Source organism: Dendropsophus ebraccatus, chromosome 6 (genome assembly GCF_027789765.1).
Source record: "Dendropsophus ebraccatus isolate aDenEbr1 chromosome 6, aDenEbr1.pat, whole genome shotgun sequence".
Taxonomy (NCBI): domain Eukaryota; kingdom Metazoa; phylum Chordata; class Amphibia; order Anura; family Hylidae; genus Dendropsophus; species Dendropsophus ebraccatus.
In genome coordinates, this window is record NC_091459.1 from 150,416,027 (window position 1) to 150,434,345 (window position 18,319).

Consider the following 18,319-nt stretch of genomic DNA (forward strand, 5'->3'; position numbering starts at 1 on the left):
TGTAGGAGGATGGTAGAGATCATGGAGATGGTGGTGAGGTCTCGGAGGATGGTGGTGAGGTCTAGGAGGATGGTGGTGAGGTGTAGGAGGATGGTAGAGATCATGGAGATGGTGGTGAGGTCTCGGAGGATGGTAATATCCTTTGTGCTATCCCAGCACTGGTGAGCAGCACATCCCGTTTGAGCAGGAGCCCCTCTGCCAGAGTGGTGGGGAGCACGTTCCCTGGCAAATCCCTCCAGTTCTCATACAATGTGTGTCCAGATCATCTATGAAAGAAACAACAAGGGGTTACTGGGATTTCGGGCTCAGCAGGAAAAAGTTTGAGAGGACTCGTCATAAAGATCCGGTCAATTCCAGGTAGAACGGGGCCACGGGGGCCTCCATTTCTTAGGTAGTCTGTGGTCGTGTAGATGGGCAAGCTTACCACCATGTGCATGTTATGGGGATCTGGTTGTCTCTCGGCCTGGACCATCCCATGACGGTTATGTATGGCCTCAGATGTCAGTGTGTGGTAGGGCACTGTCTGTGGAATAACGTCGCCCTACTGGTATGTCTTCTGCATGGGCAGGGGGGGTTCTAGCTCTGAGTTGCCATCGATTGTGGGGACCCAGAAGTGATTCTCCATTTAAACTCCCCCACCTCCAGTATAATTTATTTGTCACAATCCCTAACGTTTGCCTGATTCTGAGGTATTCGGCTGCTGAATGTTCATCTAATAGGCAAAATCCTCCCCACAACCTTGTAATGTCCGTACGTCTTGGGCTGGGTTCACACTACATTTTATTCATGTTTTCTTTTTCATCTGTTTAAAAAAAAAAAAAAAAAAAAACGGATGAAAAAACAGATGCATTTGTGAGCATCCGTTTTGATCCATTTTTCCATTAACTTCCGTAAAAAAAAAAAAAAAGGATCAAAATGCATCCGTTTTTTTTTTTACATACATAAAAATGTGGTAGATGTGGATGAGTTTTGATCTGGTCTTTTTTTTTTTTTACAATGGAAGTCACAGGAAAAATGGATCAAAACAGGTGCACACAAATGCATCTATTTTCCCATCGTTTTTCGATGAAACAAATGAAAAAACGTATGTATAAAACGTAGTGCGAGCCCAGCCCTATACTGCAATAAATGGTCTATATAATTTGAAGACATTTTTTTTACAGCATTAAAGGAGAAGTTTGTTGAAAATTTTGATTTAAGAATTGTATTGCCCTCCAAAAGTTATACAAATCCCCAATGTACTTATGATGGGAGTCAGATCGTTACATCACCATTTTATCCAGGAAGACACATCACCGTGTTATCCAGGAAGTGATGTCACCATATTATCCAGGAAGTGACGTCACCATGTTATCCAGGAAGTGACGTCACCATGTTATCCAGGAATTGACGTCACCGTGTTATCCAGGAAGTGACATCACCATGTTATCCAGAAAGTGACGCCTTGATGCAGTAGTAAGAGCAGGAAAAAAGCACGTTATAAGCATTTCCCATAATAAGGGTATATTGGGGATTTGTATAACTTTTGGGGGGCAATGCAATACTTTAATAAAAATTTTCGCCAAAACTTTTCCTTTAACTGAATGAGCCCTGCAGCCACCAAAGATGATGCCAACCACATGGGACCAACAACAGAGAATATACAGTCTAACTGGTGCTGTGCAGCATATGTAGTGAGTATGTGTATATATGGGGTGAGTAAATGTAGCATATCTAATAAGTGAGGATATATATAGTATATATGGTCAGTATGTGCATATATGTGGTGAGCACATGCATAGATGGGTATACGTAGGGGAAAATACATATTTGATACTGTGCTGATTGTACAAGTTTCCCATCTACACAGAATAGATCGGGGGGTAATATATCTGGTCAGTAACGTCACCTGTGAGAGACAGAATCTATAGAACATTCCAGATTATCACATTGTAGGATTTATATATAATTATTCACCAATTTACATGAAATAAGGATTCAATCACCGACCAATCAGCAGGAATTCTGTTGCTCACAGAGCTGTCAGTGTCTCTATAAGGAGCTCCTCCCACTCCGCCCTCATCACCTGGATTACCTGCACCTGTGTCATCTCATCACCTGTATAATAATCACCTGTCCACACACTCCAATCACACTCCAACTTCTCAACCATGGCCAAGACCAAATAGCTTTCTAAGGACACCAGGAACAACACTGTAGACCTGCACAAGGCTGGGGTGGGTTACAGGACAATAGGCAGCAGCTTGGTGAGACGGTAACAACTGTTGGTTCAATTATTAGAGAATGGAACACAAGATGACTGTCAGTCATCCCTGGTCTGGGGCTCCATGTAAGATCTCACCTGGTGGGGTAAGGAGGATTCTGATAAAGGTCAGCAATCAGCCCAGAACTACATGGGAGGACCTGGTCACTGACCTGAGGAGAGCCGGGACCACAGTCTCATAGATTATTCTCACTAACACTACACAGTAGTGTATTATAATCCTGCAGGACACACCAGGTCCCCTGCTCACACCAGCACATGTCCAGGCCCGGGTGACGTCACCAATAACCATCTGGATGATCCAGAGGAGACATAGGAGAAGGTCATGTGGTCACATGAGACCAAAATACAAACTTTTGGTATTGACTTCACTCGCCGTGTTTGGAGGGGCAGTTCTTCAATAGGGAGAGTATAACTGCACTGTTTTTAAGGGAGGATGGGGACATGTATGGCCAGATTATGGCCAACAACCTCCTTCCTCAGTAAAACCAGTGAAGATGGTGGTGGCTGGGTCTTCCAGCATGACAATGGCCCAAAACACAAAGCCAGGACAACTAAGGAGGAAACCCCCAGCCGGGACAACTAAGGAGGAAACCCCCAGCCGGGACAACTAAAGAGGAGACACACAGCTGGGACAACTAAGGAGGAGACACACAGCTGGGACAACTAAGGAGGAAGCCCCCAGCCGGGACAACAAAGGAGGAAGCCCCCAGCCGGGACAACAAAGGAGGAAGCCCCCAGCCAGGACAACTAAGGAGGGAACACTCAGCCGGAACAACTAAGGAGGAAACACACAGCCGGGACAACTAAGGAGGAAACCCACAGCCGGGACAACTAAAGGGGAAATCCACAGCCGGGACAGCTAAGGAGGAGACCCACAGCCGGGACAAGTAAGGAGTAAATCCACAGCCAGGACAACTAAGGAGGAAGCCCACAGCTGGGAAACTAAGGAGGAAACCCAGTCGGGACAACTAAGGAGGAGACCCACAGCCGGGACAACTAAGGAGGAAACCCCCAGCCGGGACAACTAAGGAGGAAGCCCCCAGCCGGGACAACTAAAGGGGAAATCCACAGCCGGGACAACTAAGGAGGAGACCCACAGCTGGGACAACTAAGCAGGAAACCCCCAGGGGAGACAACTAAGGAGGAAACCCCCAGCAATGACAACTAAGGAGGAAACCCCCAGTCGGGACAACTAAGAAGGAAACACACAGCCCCGACAACTAAGGAGGAAACCCTCAGCCGAGACAACTAAGGAGGAACAGACAGCCGGGACAATTAAGGACTAAAACCCCAGCCTGGACAACTAAGGAGAAAACCCACAGCCGGGACAACTAAGGAGGAAACAAACAGCTGGGACAACTAAGGAGGAAACCCACAGCCGGGACAACTAAGGAGGAAACCCCCAGCTGGGAAAACTAAGGAGGAAACCCCCAGCCGGGACAACTAAGGAGGAAAACCCCAGCCGGGACAACTAAGGAGAAAACCCACAGCCGGGACAACTAAGGAGGAAACAAACAGCTGGGACAACTGAGGGGGAAACCCCCAGCCGGGACAACTAAGGAGGAAACCCAAAGCTGGGACAACTAAGGAGGAAACCCCCAGCCGGGACAACTAAGGAGGAAACCCCCAGCTGGGACAACTGAGGGGGAAACCCCTAGCCGGGACAACTGAGGAGGAAACCCCCAGTCGGGACAACTGAGGAGGAAACCCCCAGCTGGGACAACTAAGGAGGAAACCCCCAGCCAGGACAACTAAGGAGGAAACCCCCAGCCGGGACAACTAAGGAGAAAACCCACAGCCGGGACAACTAAGTAGGAAACCCACAGCCAGGACAACTGAGGAGGAGACACACAGCCGGGACAACTAAGGAGGAGACACACAGCTGGGACAACTAAGGAGGAGACCCCCAGCCGGGACAACTAAGGAGGAGACCCACAGGACAACTAAGGAGGAAACACAGCCGGGACAACTAAGGAGGAAACCCACAGCCGGGACAACTAAGCATGGGCTCAGTAAGAAGCATCTAAGGGTCCCAGAGCAGCCGCTAGTCTCCAAACCTGAACCCAATAGAAAATCTTTGGAGAGAGTTGTAACTCATTGTAGCCCCCAGCGACAGCCCCGAAACCTGCAAGCTGTGAAGAAGATGTGTATGGAGGAGTTGGAGCGCTGATCCTGTAGCTTTCTCTCCTCTCCTGATCCTGTGCCATTCTCTCCTCTCCTGATCCTGGACCTTTCCCTCTCCTTATCCTGGACCTTCTTCTGATCCTGTAGCTTTCTCTCCTCTCCTGATCCTGGACCCTCTCTTCTCCGTATCCTTGACCCTCTCCTCTCCTGATCCTGAACCCTCTCCTTATCCTGGACCCTCTCCTCTAATGATCCTGGACCTTCCCTTCTCCCGATCCTTGAACTTCCCCTCTCCTGATCCTGGAATTTCCCCTTTCCTGATCCTAGACCCTCTCCTTTTCTGATTCTGGACTCTCTCCTCTCCTGATCCTGGACTTTCCCGTCTCCTGATCCTGGACCTTCCCCTCTGCTGAGCCTGGACTCTCTCCTCTCCTGATTCTGGACGCTCTCCTGATCCTGGAACTTCCCCTCTCATGATCCTGGACATTTCCCTCTCCGGATCCTGGACCTTCCCCTCTCCTGATCCTAGACTTTCCCCTCTCCTGATCCCGGACCTTCCCCTCTACTGATCCTGGACCTTCTCCTGATCCTGTAGCTTTCTCTCCTCTCCTGATCCTGGACCCTCTCCTCTCCTGATCCTGGACTTTCTCCACTCCTCATCCTGGACCCTCTCCTGATCCTGGACTGTCTCCTCTCCTGATCCTGGAACTTCACTTCTCCTTATCCTGGACCTTCCCCTCTGCTGATCCTGGACCTTCCCCTCTGCTGATCCTGGACCCTCTCCTCATCCTGGACCCTCTCCTCATCCTGGACCCTCTCCTGATCCTGGACCTTCTCCTGATCCTGTAGCTTACTCTCCTCTCCTGATCCTGGACCCTCTCCTTTCCTGATCCTGGACTCTCTCCTCTCCTCACCCTGGACTCTCTCCTCTCCTGATCCTGGACCTTCCCCTCTCCTTATCCTGGACCTTCTTCTGATCCTGTAGCTTTCTCTCCTCTCCTGATCCTGTAGTTTTCTCTCCTCTCCTGATCCTGGACCCTCTCATGATCTTGGACCTTCTCCTCTCCTGATCCTGGACCCTCCTTTCTCCTGATCATGGACTCTCTCCTCTCCTGACCCTGGACTCTCTTCTCTCCTGATCCTGGACTCTCTTCTCTCCTGATCCTAGACCACTATTTGATCAGGCTGTAATCTCTTTCCTTGCATCCTAGTCCGGGGACATGTACCTGAGATGACGGCTCCATGACTTCCCAAAGACATCAAGACAAGAACCAAGAGCAAAGCTGGGGAGCAGCAAAACATCACGAGCTTATCCTGAGGAAAGATCCACGGAGAAAGACGCCAAGGAATGGCCCCGAGCCAAGAATAACACCGCAGTAACCCTATCACTGCCAGAGACATAGGTATAGGAGGAGCCGAGATACATAAAAGACGCCTTTATTAACCTTGTGATTGCAACACTTCAAATTATGCAACAACAGAATAGTGAGTGCAGCTCTGGAGGAGGAGACATGATGTAACAGCAGAATAGTGAGTGCAGCTCTTGAGGATGAGACAATAAGACATGATGTAACTGCAGAATAGTGAGTGCAGCTCTGGAGGATGAGAAATGATGTAACAGCAGAATAGTGAGTGCAGCTCTGGAGGATGAGACATGATGTAACTGCAGAATAGTGAGTGCAGCTCTGGAGGATGAGACATGATGTAACAGTAGAATAGTGAGTGCAGCTCTGGAGGATGAGACATGATGTAACAGTAGAATAGTGAGTGCAGCTCTGGAGGAGGAGACATGATGTAACAACAGAATAGTGAGCGCAGCTCTAGAGGATGAGACAATAAGACATGATGTAACAGCAGAATAGTGAGTGCAGCTCTGGGGGATGAGACATGATGTAACAGAAGAATAGTGAGTGCAGCTCTGGAGGATGAGACATGATGTAACAGCAGAATAGTGAGTGCAGCTCTGGAGGATGAGACATAACAGCAGAATAGTGAGTGCAGCTCTGGAGGATGAGACATGATGTAACAGAAGAATAGTGAGCGCAGCTCTGGAGGATGAGACATAACAGCAGAATAGTGAGTGCAGCTCTGGAGGATGAGACATGATGTAACAGTAGAATAGTGAGTGCAGCTCTGGAGGATGAGACATGATGTAACAGTAGAATAGTGAGTGCAGCTCTGGAGGATGAGACATGACGTAACAGCAGAATAGTGAGTGCAGCTCTGGAGGATGAGACATAATGTAACAGCAGAATAGTGAGTGCAGCTCTGGAGGAGGAGACATGATGTAACAGCAGAATAGTGAGTGCAGCTCTGGAAGATGAGAAGAGCACATTGGTCCAGGAATGACCTCCAGCTCCATCACTGGTGAGGAGAAGTGCTGCGCTATCTGTGACGTGTTACGCCCCAGTCCCAGGTAATGACGCATTAAGGTCGTCCATATTTATCTATAACAATGCCGGACGTCAGTCTGTTTACGGCCAAGATGTGAAGCTCCACCATACTGTCCAATGCATTTCTTATACTGGTAGAACCGCTGGGTAAGTGTCCGGCCTCTCAACTCAAGGACAAGATGTTGGATTGTCCGTCCATTCTCTGTACCAGTGGCGGTGACTGCGGTAAGAGGGAGAAGTGCTGCCTGTCAGCAGACTCAGAAAGATTCATGCTGCCCGTAGAGTTATATGGATAAGGCGTAAGGAGACATATAATGAGCGGTACTGTCCTCGTCTCATAGTGATCCTGGGATCCAGCAACGTCTGACAGAACATTTCAGGATCTACTTCTTCTATGGAATAATGGTGGCAAGACGTCCAATCTGGGCATGGAGCCTCTCAACTTTCCTCCAACCAGGGGCAGAGTAGCCAGGCGTTGGATGAAAGCATGTCCGATCCTTTTGTTATTGAGGATATAAGCTACCGCCCTAACCACATCAACCAGATAACCATGTGTCATGTGACACGGGGACATTGTCCAAAATTCCAAAGAACTCAGAACGTGTAAGCAGAGGCAGGCACTCTCTCCATCCGGCATGCTTCAGGTGTGTCCGGCATTCAACGGCCCGACAGATCTTACCCTAATGAATGTCAATGGGACAGGGATTGTTCTTCTTCATAGAAATGCTGCTGGGGCTGTAGCCTCAAATGTGTGGACCCTGAAGAAGGTAAGAGTGAGGGCCTGCATGGTTCTCCATGTTCTTCCTACCAATCTATGGATCTCATCTACAAATTCTATAGCCTCTCTGCCAAGCCAGTGATTGGGTAATGAGAAAGACAGAACCAATGAGGTGAGAAGAATTACATGGTGGGAATAATCTCTTCCTGGTGTCCGGCCCATGTTCTGGAACAGGTGGAGAAGATCCCAGCAACCTAGATGATGGGCGTCTGTAACCAAAGCTCTGTAGTGTAGGGGAACCGGGGTGGTGTCCCGATAAGGTGATAAACCTTCAGGATATCCTCAATGCCCCCAAGTGTCTGAAGGATAGGCACTGCAGTGGTGTTATAAAGTTCTGCTCATCCCTTGGTTCCAGATGGTTAGGATCGCAATGGGGGGGTCTCATTATTTATGTATTCATGGGCTTCATATACTCAGGGGATGGCAATAAATCACAAGGATCCTGGTGTTACAGATGATTCTTTAGGGATGGGATCTGGTCACCTAGATCTGTCCACCAATACGTAACCTGAAAGGGTTTTCACAAAATGGACCTATCACCTATCCACCGAATAGCTAGTAGATGTTTCATTACTGCGGGTCTAGGTTTTTTTCCAGCTTTATTGGAGCAGCAGTCGATCACAGACCCCCCGATCTCAGGAACAGGAATCCTATTGTGGTGTCCTACCATGGGTGTTGCTATTGGTTACACCCCTCGTTTTCTTCTTCTGTCCTATCATTTCTCTCTTTACTTCTCACATATACACTCTTCACCCATTCACAGCACACCTTACAGGGGCTGTAGATAGGAAGTCACATGGTTAGAGGAAGTGTAGAGGTCTTTTGTCACTAGGCTCTGTATAGGAAGTTCACAAGCCAGAACGCTCTCAATAGTAGTCCAGTTGGGGCAGGAGCAGCTGAAGTGTGGTGACAGGAGCAGCTGAAGTGTGGTGACAGGAGCAGCTGAAGTGTGGTGGCCGGAGCAGCTGAAGTGTGGTGACAGGAGCAGCTGAAGTGTGGTGGCCGGAGCAGCTGAAGTGTGGTGACAGGGGCAGCTGAAGTGTGGTGACAGGGGCAGCTGAAGTGTGGTGACAGGGGCAGCTGAAGTGTGGCGGCCGGAGCAGGTGAAGTGTGGTGGCCGGAGCAGCTGAAGTGTGGTGACAGGGGCAGCTGAAGTGTGGTGACAGGGGCAGCTGAAGTGTGGTGGCCGGAGCAGCTGAAGTGTGGTGACAGGAGCAGCTGAAGTGTGGTGACAGGAGCAGCTGAAGTGTGGTGACAGGAGCAGCTGAAGTGTGGTGACAGGAGCAGCTGAAGTGTGGTGGCCGGAGCAGGTGAAGTGTGGTGACAGGAGCAGCTGAAGTGTGGTGACAGGAGCAGCTGAAGTGTGGTGACAGGAGCAGCTGAAGTGTGGTGACAGGGGCAGCTGAAGTGTGGTGACAGGAGCAGCTGAAGTGTGGTGACAGGAGCAGCTGAAGTGTGGTGGCCGGAGCAGCTGAAGTGTGGTGGCAGGGGCAGCTGAAGTGTGGTGACAGGAGCAGCTGAAGTGTGGTGACAGGAGCAGCTGAAGTGTGGCGGCCGGAGCAGGTGAAGTGTGGTGACAGGAGCAGCTGAAGTGTGGTGACAGGAGCAGCTGAAGTGTGGTGGCCGGAGCAGCTGAAGTGTGGTCGCCGGAGCAGCTGAAGTGTGGCGGCCGGAGCAGGTGAAGTGTGGTGACAGGAGCAGCTGAAGTGTGGTGACAGGAGCAGGTGAAGTGTGGTGACAGGAGCAGCTGAAGTGTGGTGGCCAGAGCAGCTGAAGTGTGGTCGCCGGAGCAGCTGAAGTGTGGCGGCCGGAGCAGGTGAAGTGTGGTGACAGGAGCAGCTGAAGTGTGGTGACAGGAGCAGCTGAAGTGTGGTGACAGGAGCAGCTGAAGTGTGGTGGCCGGAGCAGCTGAAGTGTGGTGACAGGAGCAGCTGAAGTGTGGTGGCCGGAGCAGGTGAAGTGTGGTGGCCGGAGCAGCTGAAGTGTGGTGGCCGAAGCAGCTGAAGTGTGGAGACAGGAGCAGCTGAAGTGTGGCGGCCGGAGCAGGTGAAGTGTGGTGGCCGGAGCAGCTGAAGTGTGGTGGCCGGAGCAGGTGAAGTGTGGTGACAGGAGCAGGTGAAGTGTGGTGGCCGGAGCAGGTGAAGTGTGGTGGCCGGAGCAGCTGAAGTGTGGTGGCCGGAGCAGGTGAAGTGTGGCGGCCGGAGCAGGTGAAGTGTGGTGACAGGAGCAGCTGAAGTGTGGTGGCCGGAGCAGCTGAAGTGTGGTGGCCGGAGCAGCTGAAGTGTGGTGGCCGGAGCAGCTGAAGTGTGGTGACAGGAGCAGGTGAAGTGTGGTGACAGGAGCAGCTGAAGTGTGGTGGCCGGAGCAGGTGAAGTGTGGCGGCCGGAGCAGGTGAAGTGTGGTGGCCGGAGCAGGTGAAGTGTGGTGACAGGAGCAGCTGAAGTGTGGTGGCCGGAGCAGCTGAAGTGTGGTGACAGGAGCAGCTGAAGTGTGGCGGCCGGAGCAGGTGAAGTGTGGTGACAGGAGCAGCTGAAGTGTGGCGGCCGGAGCAGGTGAAGTGTGGCGGCCGGAGCAGGTGTAGTGTGGTGACAGGAGCAGCTGAAGTGTGGTGGCCGGAGCAGCTGAAATGTGGTGGACTTTTTCTGTGCTAAAACGCATCAACCCAGTCACCTAAAAACTCCGCCTACCCCCTACTATGCGGATCCCGAACTCCTTCCACGTCTCCCTCTTAAAGCCAGTGGTCCTCAACCGATTCTCCAGTAAATCCTTGTTCACTTCTCCTCAAGCCGTCTCGGACGATGTCTATGTTGTTAAAGATATCCTGGCAATGAAGACGGTCAGAGGAAAACAATTTTTTCTAGTGGACTGGAGAGGATTTGGTCCTGAGGAGAGGTCCTGGGAACTCGAGACTAACATCCTGGACCAAGATCTTATCAAGAGATTCCTGCAGGCAAGAAAGAGGGGGAGGCCAAAGGGGGGGGTACTGTCATGGCTGCGGTGGCGTCCCGCGCTCCGGGCCGCCGCAACTCCTCCTCCCTGCTGGCAGCCACCGGTGTCCCAGTACCGGGACCCGGCGCTGCTGCTAGTTCGGCCCCGCCTCACCTTCCTCCGCTCCTGTCTCTCGCTGTGCCGGCCGGCATGCGCGTCCCCGCCTCCTAGGGCGCGCGCGCACCGGCTGTGTCAGATTTAAAGGGCCAGTCCGCCCCTAATTGGAAGTTGCACTAAATCACTCCCTATATAATCCCAGCATGCCCTGTCCCTCGTGTTGGAGCCTCTACATGCTTCCCATAGCGTTTGGCCCAGCTCCCTGTTGTTCCTGTCCGCTGTTCCTGCCCGCTGCCTAGCCCATTGTTCCTGTGCACTGCCTGTCACCTGCGGTTATGCCTATCGACCACTGCCTGCACTATCTCCTGCCTACTGCTCCTGCCACACCTCGCCCGCCGTCACTAGCAACCAAGCCAGGGGTAGCGACCTGGGGTTCGCCTACCGCAGCAAGTCCGTCCTGCCTTGCGGCGAGCTCTGGTGAAAACCAGTGGCCCCTTAGACTCCGCTCCCTGGTGCGGTTAATACCATCGCTAGTGACGGTTCAGTGGATCCACGACTCCAGGCGTTACAACTTCCTACTAATCACACATTAGATAGAGGTCCTGACATGCTCTGCACAACCCTCAGGGATGCTCTTTAGAACTAACATCTATGCAGTGTCGGACTGGGCCACCGGGGGACCGGGGATTTCCCCGGTGGGCCCCGAGCAGGAGTAGGCCCCGCCCCCCAGTCAAAGGACTCAGGGCTGGAGACCACATCAATGTGGTCTCCACCCAGTAAGCCCAGCGGGGCCCCCCTTGCTCCTGGGGGGCCCACTCAGCCGCCGACTGCCGCCCCTCACCCTTTTAACTGGAAGCGATCGCTTCCAGTTAAATGTGGCAGTCTTCCGATTGACAGCGTAAGAAGCCTTAGGCTTCCCGCGCTGTCAATCACTCTTGGGACCGCAAGCAAGAAGCTGCTTGCGGTCCCAAGAGTGATTGACAGCGCGGGAAGCCTAAGGCTTCTTGCGCTGTCAATCGGAAGCGTACCTCCGCAACCCCTGACAGATGCGCAGCTCCTGGTCCCGTCACCACTGAGCTCTGTGTGCGATGCGGCAGCTGGGACTTCCGGTACACGCAGCGCATACCGGAAGTCCCAGCCACTGCGGCGCGCACAGAGCTCAGTGGTGACGGAGCTGCCCGGGACCAGGAGCTTCTCGTCTGTCGGGGAAGAGAGAAGAAGAGGCCCGCGACCGACGGGGGAGCGTGGTGACAGATGAGTTGGGTTTTGTTTTTTTGTTTTTTTTATCATAGGGGGACATCACTGGGGGCTATAGGGGGGGATGGACATCACTGGGGGCTATAGGGGGGGATGGACATCACTGGGGGCTATAGGGGGGGATGGACATCACTGGGGGCTATAGGGGGGGGGGGGGATGGACATCACTGGGGGCTATAGGGGGGGGGGATGGACATCACTGGGGGCTATAGGGGGGGGGGATGGACATCACTGGGGGCTATAGGGGGGGGGGGGATGGACATCACTGGGGGCTATAGGGGGGGGATGGACATCACTGGGGGCTATAGGGGGGGGATGGACATCACTGGGGGCTATAGGGGGGGGATGGACATCACTGGGGGCTATAGGGGGGGGGATGGACATCACTGGGGGCAATAGGGGGGGGGATGGACATCACTGGGGGCTATAGGGGGGGGATGGACATCACTGGGGGCTATAGGGGGGGGGGGATGGACATCACTGGGGGCTATAGGGGGGGGATGGACATCACTGGGGGCTATAGGGGGGGGATGGACATCACTGGGGGCTATAGGGGGGGATGGACATCACTGGGGGCTATAGGGGGGGGATGGACATCACTGGGGGCTATAGGGGGGGGGATGGACATCACTGGGGGCTATAGGGGGGGGGATGGACATCACTGGGGGCTATAGGGGGGGGATGGACATCACTGGGGGCTATAGGGGGGGGATGGACATCACTGGGGGCTATAGGGGGGGATGGACATCACTGGGGGCTATAGAAGGGGATGGACATCACTGGGGGCTATAGGGGGGGGATGGACATCACTGGGGGCTATAGGGGGATGGACAATATAAGGGGGGCTATAGGGGGAATGGCCAGCATGAGGGGGGCTATAGGGGGGATGGCCAGCATGAGGGGGGCTATAGGGGGGATGGCCAGCATGAGGGGGGCTATAGGGGGGATGGCCAGCATAAGGGGCACTACGGGGTTATGGACAGCATGAGCGGGGCTACGGGGGGATGGACAGCATGAGGGGGGCTACGGGGTTATGGACAGCATGAGGGTGCTACAGGGGTTATGGACAGCATGAGGGGGGCTACGGGGGGATGGACAGCATGAGGGGGGCTACAGGGGTTATGGACAGCATGAGGGGGGGCTACGGGGGGATGGACAGCATGAGGGGGGCTACGGGGGGATGGACAGCATGAGGGGGACTACGGGGGGATGGACAGCATGAGGGGGCTATAGGGGGGTGGACAGCATGAGGGGGGCTACGGGGGGATGGACAGCATGAGGGGGACTACGGGGGGATGGACAGCATGAGGGGGGCTACGGGGGGATGGACAGCATGAGGGGGGCTACGGGGGGATGGACAGCATGAGGGGGGCTACGGGGGGATGGACAGCATGAGGGGGGCTACGGGGGGATGGACAGCATGAGGGGGGCTACGGGGGGATGGACAGCATGAGGGGGGCTATGGGGGGATGGACAGCATGAGGGGGCTATAGGGGGGTGGACAGCATGAGGGGGGCTACGGGGGATGGACAGCATGGGGGGCTATAGGGGGGATGGACAGCATGAGGGGGGCTACGGGGGGATGGACAGCATGAGGGGGGCTATGGGGGGATGGACAGCATGAGGGGGCTATAGGGGGGTGGACAGCATGAGGGGGGCTACGGGGGGATGGACAGCATGGGGGGCTATAGGGGGGATGGACAGCATGAGGGGGGCTAGGGGGTTATGGACAGCATGAGGGGGCTACATGGGGGATGGACAGCACTGGGGGCTATAGGGGGGTGGACAACATAAGGGGGCTATAGGGGGATGGACAAGATAAGGGGGCTATAGGGGGATGGACAACATGAGGGGGCTATAGGAGGGAATGGACAACATAAGGGGGCTATAGGGGGGGAATAGACAACTTGAGGGGGCTATATATTGAAGAAGGACAACATGGAGGGGCTATATATATGGGGATGGACAACATAAGGGGGTCTACCTATATGGGACATGGACAACACTGGGGGCCATCTATATGGAGGACTGAACAAAGGACCATCTATAAGGTGCCTACACAGAGGGGACCATATACTATAAGGGATATATATTTTATATATATATATATATATATATATATATATATATATATATATATATATACATATATATATATACATACACACACATACATACATAGAGTCAGGGCTACCCACCAAATGAGGGTGTAAAGGGGCCAATTCAGATGTGCAGTTAGTATAGAGATCAGGATGGTGACAGAGTGAGGAGCCTAATATTGTTTGTCTGGCAGATTCTGTGGATTCGTGGCTCGGAGAAGTTCTCATAATGGCCCAGGACAGATGGAGAAGAACAAGAAGAAGAGGGAAGAACTCTGATTAGAAAAGACGTCCCCTGTGAGTCACCTGATATATCTGCACTGTAATGTATATGGTGTATAGAGCCTGTGTAGAGCTGCGTCCACCTCTATATGACTGGATGAGGTGATAGTGATCTATGTACGGAGGATTATTCAGTAGCAGCGATGGTATTAGTCAGTATGTGGTGGTGTTAGTCAGTATGTGGCGTTGTTAGTCAGTATATGGTGGTATTAGTCAGTAGATGGTGGTATTAGTCAGTATGTGGCGTTGTTAGTCAGTATATGGTGGTATTAGTCAGTAGATGGTGGTATTAGTCAGTATGTGGTGGTATTTGTCACTTGTAATCCGGTACTGTGTTTTATTGGTCTCAGTATACTGGATTTGGTCAGTAACAATATGGTAGTGATGGTTGTGGTGTGGTGTAATATTTCCCCCTTGTATTCTGGTATTATTGGTATACAGGATTTGGTCAGTAACAGTATGGCGGTAATATGTATGATGATAATAATTCCCCCTTGTATACTGGTATTATGGTAATATCACTCTCAGTATACAGGATTTGGTCAGTAACAGTATGGCGGTATGTGTGGGGATATTTGCTCTTTATATACTGGTGTTATTGGTAGCATACAGTAGTATACAGTGTTATCATGCAAAGAAAATTGTCTTATAGCCCAATTACACCGGCCAATTATCGGTAACAAGCGCTCCTAGGAAGCCCCATGTAAAAGTGCCAGAGATCAGCTGACAAGCGAGCAAATGGCCGATAGTCGGCTGATTTGATCTTTTGTGCGGCTGTAAAAATCGTTGTTGGCCGCACATCTCTATATAATCCTGCCCTGCTGATTAGCAATCGTTTGCAGACCTACACTGCCCCATATCATGCCGTGTTACTGGACCCTTATTAATGTTACCATAGATAAGTGTGGTGGCAGAAGGGTGGGCCCCAAGAATGATTTCCCCTGGTGGGCCAAGGACTCCAGTCCGACACTGCATCTATGGACTGACTGTGGAGGCCGGGAAAGCAAGGAAACTGACAGCCATGTTCCTGGAGCCAAACCATGACTATATCACCCTTGTAGATCATGCATTGTCCTGCTGCCATGAAGGAATGAACTTGGTCAGTCACAATGCTTAGAAAAGTTCTGTTGACCAAACATCCATCCATCTGACCGGCCATGTTTCTCTATAGAGATCTGGATCCATCTGACCGGCCATGTTTCTCTATAGAGATCTGGATCCATCTGACCGGCCATGTTTCTCTATAGAGATCTGGATCCATCTGACCGGCCATGTTTCTCTATAGAGATCTGGATTTATCTGACCGCCCATGTTTCTCTATAGAGATCTGGATCCATCTGACCAGCCATGTTTCTCTATAGAGATCTGGATCCATCTGACCAGCCATGTTTCTCTATAGAGATCTGGATCCATCTGACCGGCCATGTTTCTCTATAGAGATCTGGATCCATCTGACCGCCCATGTTTCTCCACAGAGATCTGCATCCATCTGACCGACCATGTCTTTCCATAGAGATCTGGATCCATCTGACCAGCCATGTTTCTCTATAGAGATCTGGATCCATTTGACCGCCCATGTTTCTCTATAGAGATCTGGATCCATCTGACCGGCCATGTTTCTCTATAGAGATCTGGATCCATTTGACCGCCCATGTTTCTCTATAGAGATCTGGATCCATTTGACCGCCCATGTTTCTCTATAGAGATCTGGATCCATCTGACCGGCCATGTTTCTCTATAGAGATCTGGATCCATCTGACCGGCCATGTTTCTCTATAGAGATCTGGATCCATTTGACCGCCCATGTTTCTCTATAGAGATCTGGATCCATTTGACCGCCCATGTTTCTCTATAGAGATCTGGATCCATCTGACCGGCCATGTTTCTCTATAGAGATCTGGATCCATTTGACCGCCCATGTTTCTCTATAGAGATCTGGATCCATTTGACCAGCCATGTTTCTCTATAGAGATCTGGATCCATCTGACCGGCCATGTTTCTCTATAGAGATCTGGGCATGTTAGTCAGACACAAGCGTTGTATTCCTGACAGTACTCCACCTGTTGATTAGGATGGTTCCTGACATCCTCCTCTGATTCCCTCAACAATAAGTTGTTTCCATCCCCAGGACCCTTTTATTGCTGTTAGTTGTTTCTCTGTCACTCCTTTCTTCATATACTCCCAGCAATGTTGCTTGAGAATAACCCCCAAAGTTGGCAGTAGGATCTTGGTACTGGCTAATCTACTGATGATGACCAGGCCTCACCCCAAGTCCGATCACTGGATTTTCCCATCTAATGTGGATTCACACTGAGTCTGATACAAAGAAATTTGACTCGAATAATGAAAGGGCATGGGTCTAATAAAGTAACTACTGACCTGTACTATTAGATATCTCTCCAGCTGAGCACGGGACACAGTCAAAACAGCAGGGTGGTTGTCCTAGTCTGGTGACCCTCCTGGAGCCGGGGCCACAGCTGTTACTGCACACGGACTCTGGGACCTGTGTATAGAGAGAGCAGTGAGATGTAGAGAAAACATTGGTCCCCGACAGAAGTAAATATGAGCAAACTGCATCCATCAAGCGTGTCGCTCTGAAGTTTTCTAAAAGTTCTGATAATGCGGTCCTCAGGTGGTGCTGCTAGAATAGTGTGGGTAGAAAGGAGAAGGAGGAAGAATGACATAACCTTAGGGCCCATAATGCCTTGCAAACAGCTCTCCCAGCCAATCAGGAGGCAGAAGAGGGAGATCAGAGCCACCATGAAAGCCCGGACATAGAGCTTCAGCTGGTATTCTGGAGACAGCAGATGTTAGGAGAAGATCTCTTTATTGGATATTGATCAGTACAGATGGAGGGGAGGGCACGCACAATGATTGAGGATAAGTGTGACGGCTTTCATCATTATGGTACACTAGTGGTTGTGAAAAGCAGCAAAAAGAGGGTTTTGCATCACTTTTGTGCACTTTCTAGGGCACCAATCCTCTTGCTACTTTCTAAAATGGCGTCACTTTGGATGGATTGGGAAAAGTCATTGGCCTAAAAACTGATGAAAATTACTTAGCTACACTCCTAGGTGACCGTCCGGTGTTATATGGGGCTTTTAAGAGTCCTAGCCGGAGGTCTACACTGGTTATAAATGCCAAATGCAGCAGCAAAGGATAACGGAACCTTAAAGTGCCTGCCATCCAATGCAGGACCATGTCTCCCAACAAAAGCCAGCCTTGGTGTGACTAATGGCTGCCGCCTTGGATTGTGGATACCACACAGGTTTTATTAGTGAAGTTTCGGTTCGCTCAGAACCAGTTTTTGTAAAGTTCTGAAACAGCGACCATCCAGATTGGAGGGAAATGTTGTATCTAAGCAGCAGATGTTCTGGATATAATGTTCGGACACCCCTCGGGATGGTCTGTACTATGCATTGTGTTCTGAAGTGTGTCGAGGATAATATATACTAGTAACCAAAACATTTCCAACGACTATGAAGATCTCATTTTAAAACTTAACTTTTTATTAAATAAAATGTACAATATGGTGATGTTAAATGGTGGATGGTGTAAATATTGTGCACTGAAGTACAAGGTGTGGTAGACCTGTTTGAGCTCTTCTGTTCTTGAGCTTTTTCTCCCAAGGTGCAGATAGCGTATCTGACAGGGGAGGACGATAGTGGTGTGAGTACACTAGAGCCGGAACGCTTAGACCGGGAACTGCTTGTTCCACTTAGCCGGCTGATGAAACCAGCGTATCGGCTTTATCAAGGAGCAGACTGATATCACTGAAGGGCAGTCACTTAAACTTCTTACTTTAATCACCACAAGGTCCAATCTGCTGTGTAGGAACAGAAGGTCACACTACTCATATGCTTGCGGTTAACGCCACTATTGGCAAAGCGGCCGCCAGTGCCGAGTTAGGTGGCTGTTAGATCCTCCGCTATTTCATATGTTTCCAGATCGCGCTACTACACCATCACACTTATACTAAGACCACAAACAACCCACCACCACCCCAACGTTTCACCGATATACTGTGGCTTTCTCAAGGGGAAACACAGTCTATAGTTTAAGGGGAAACACAGTC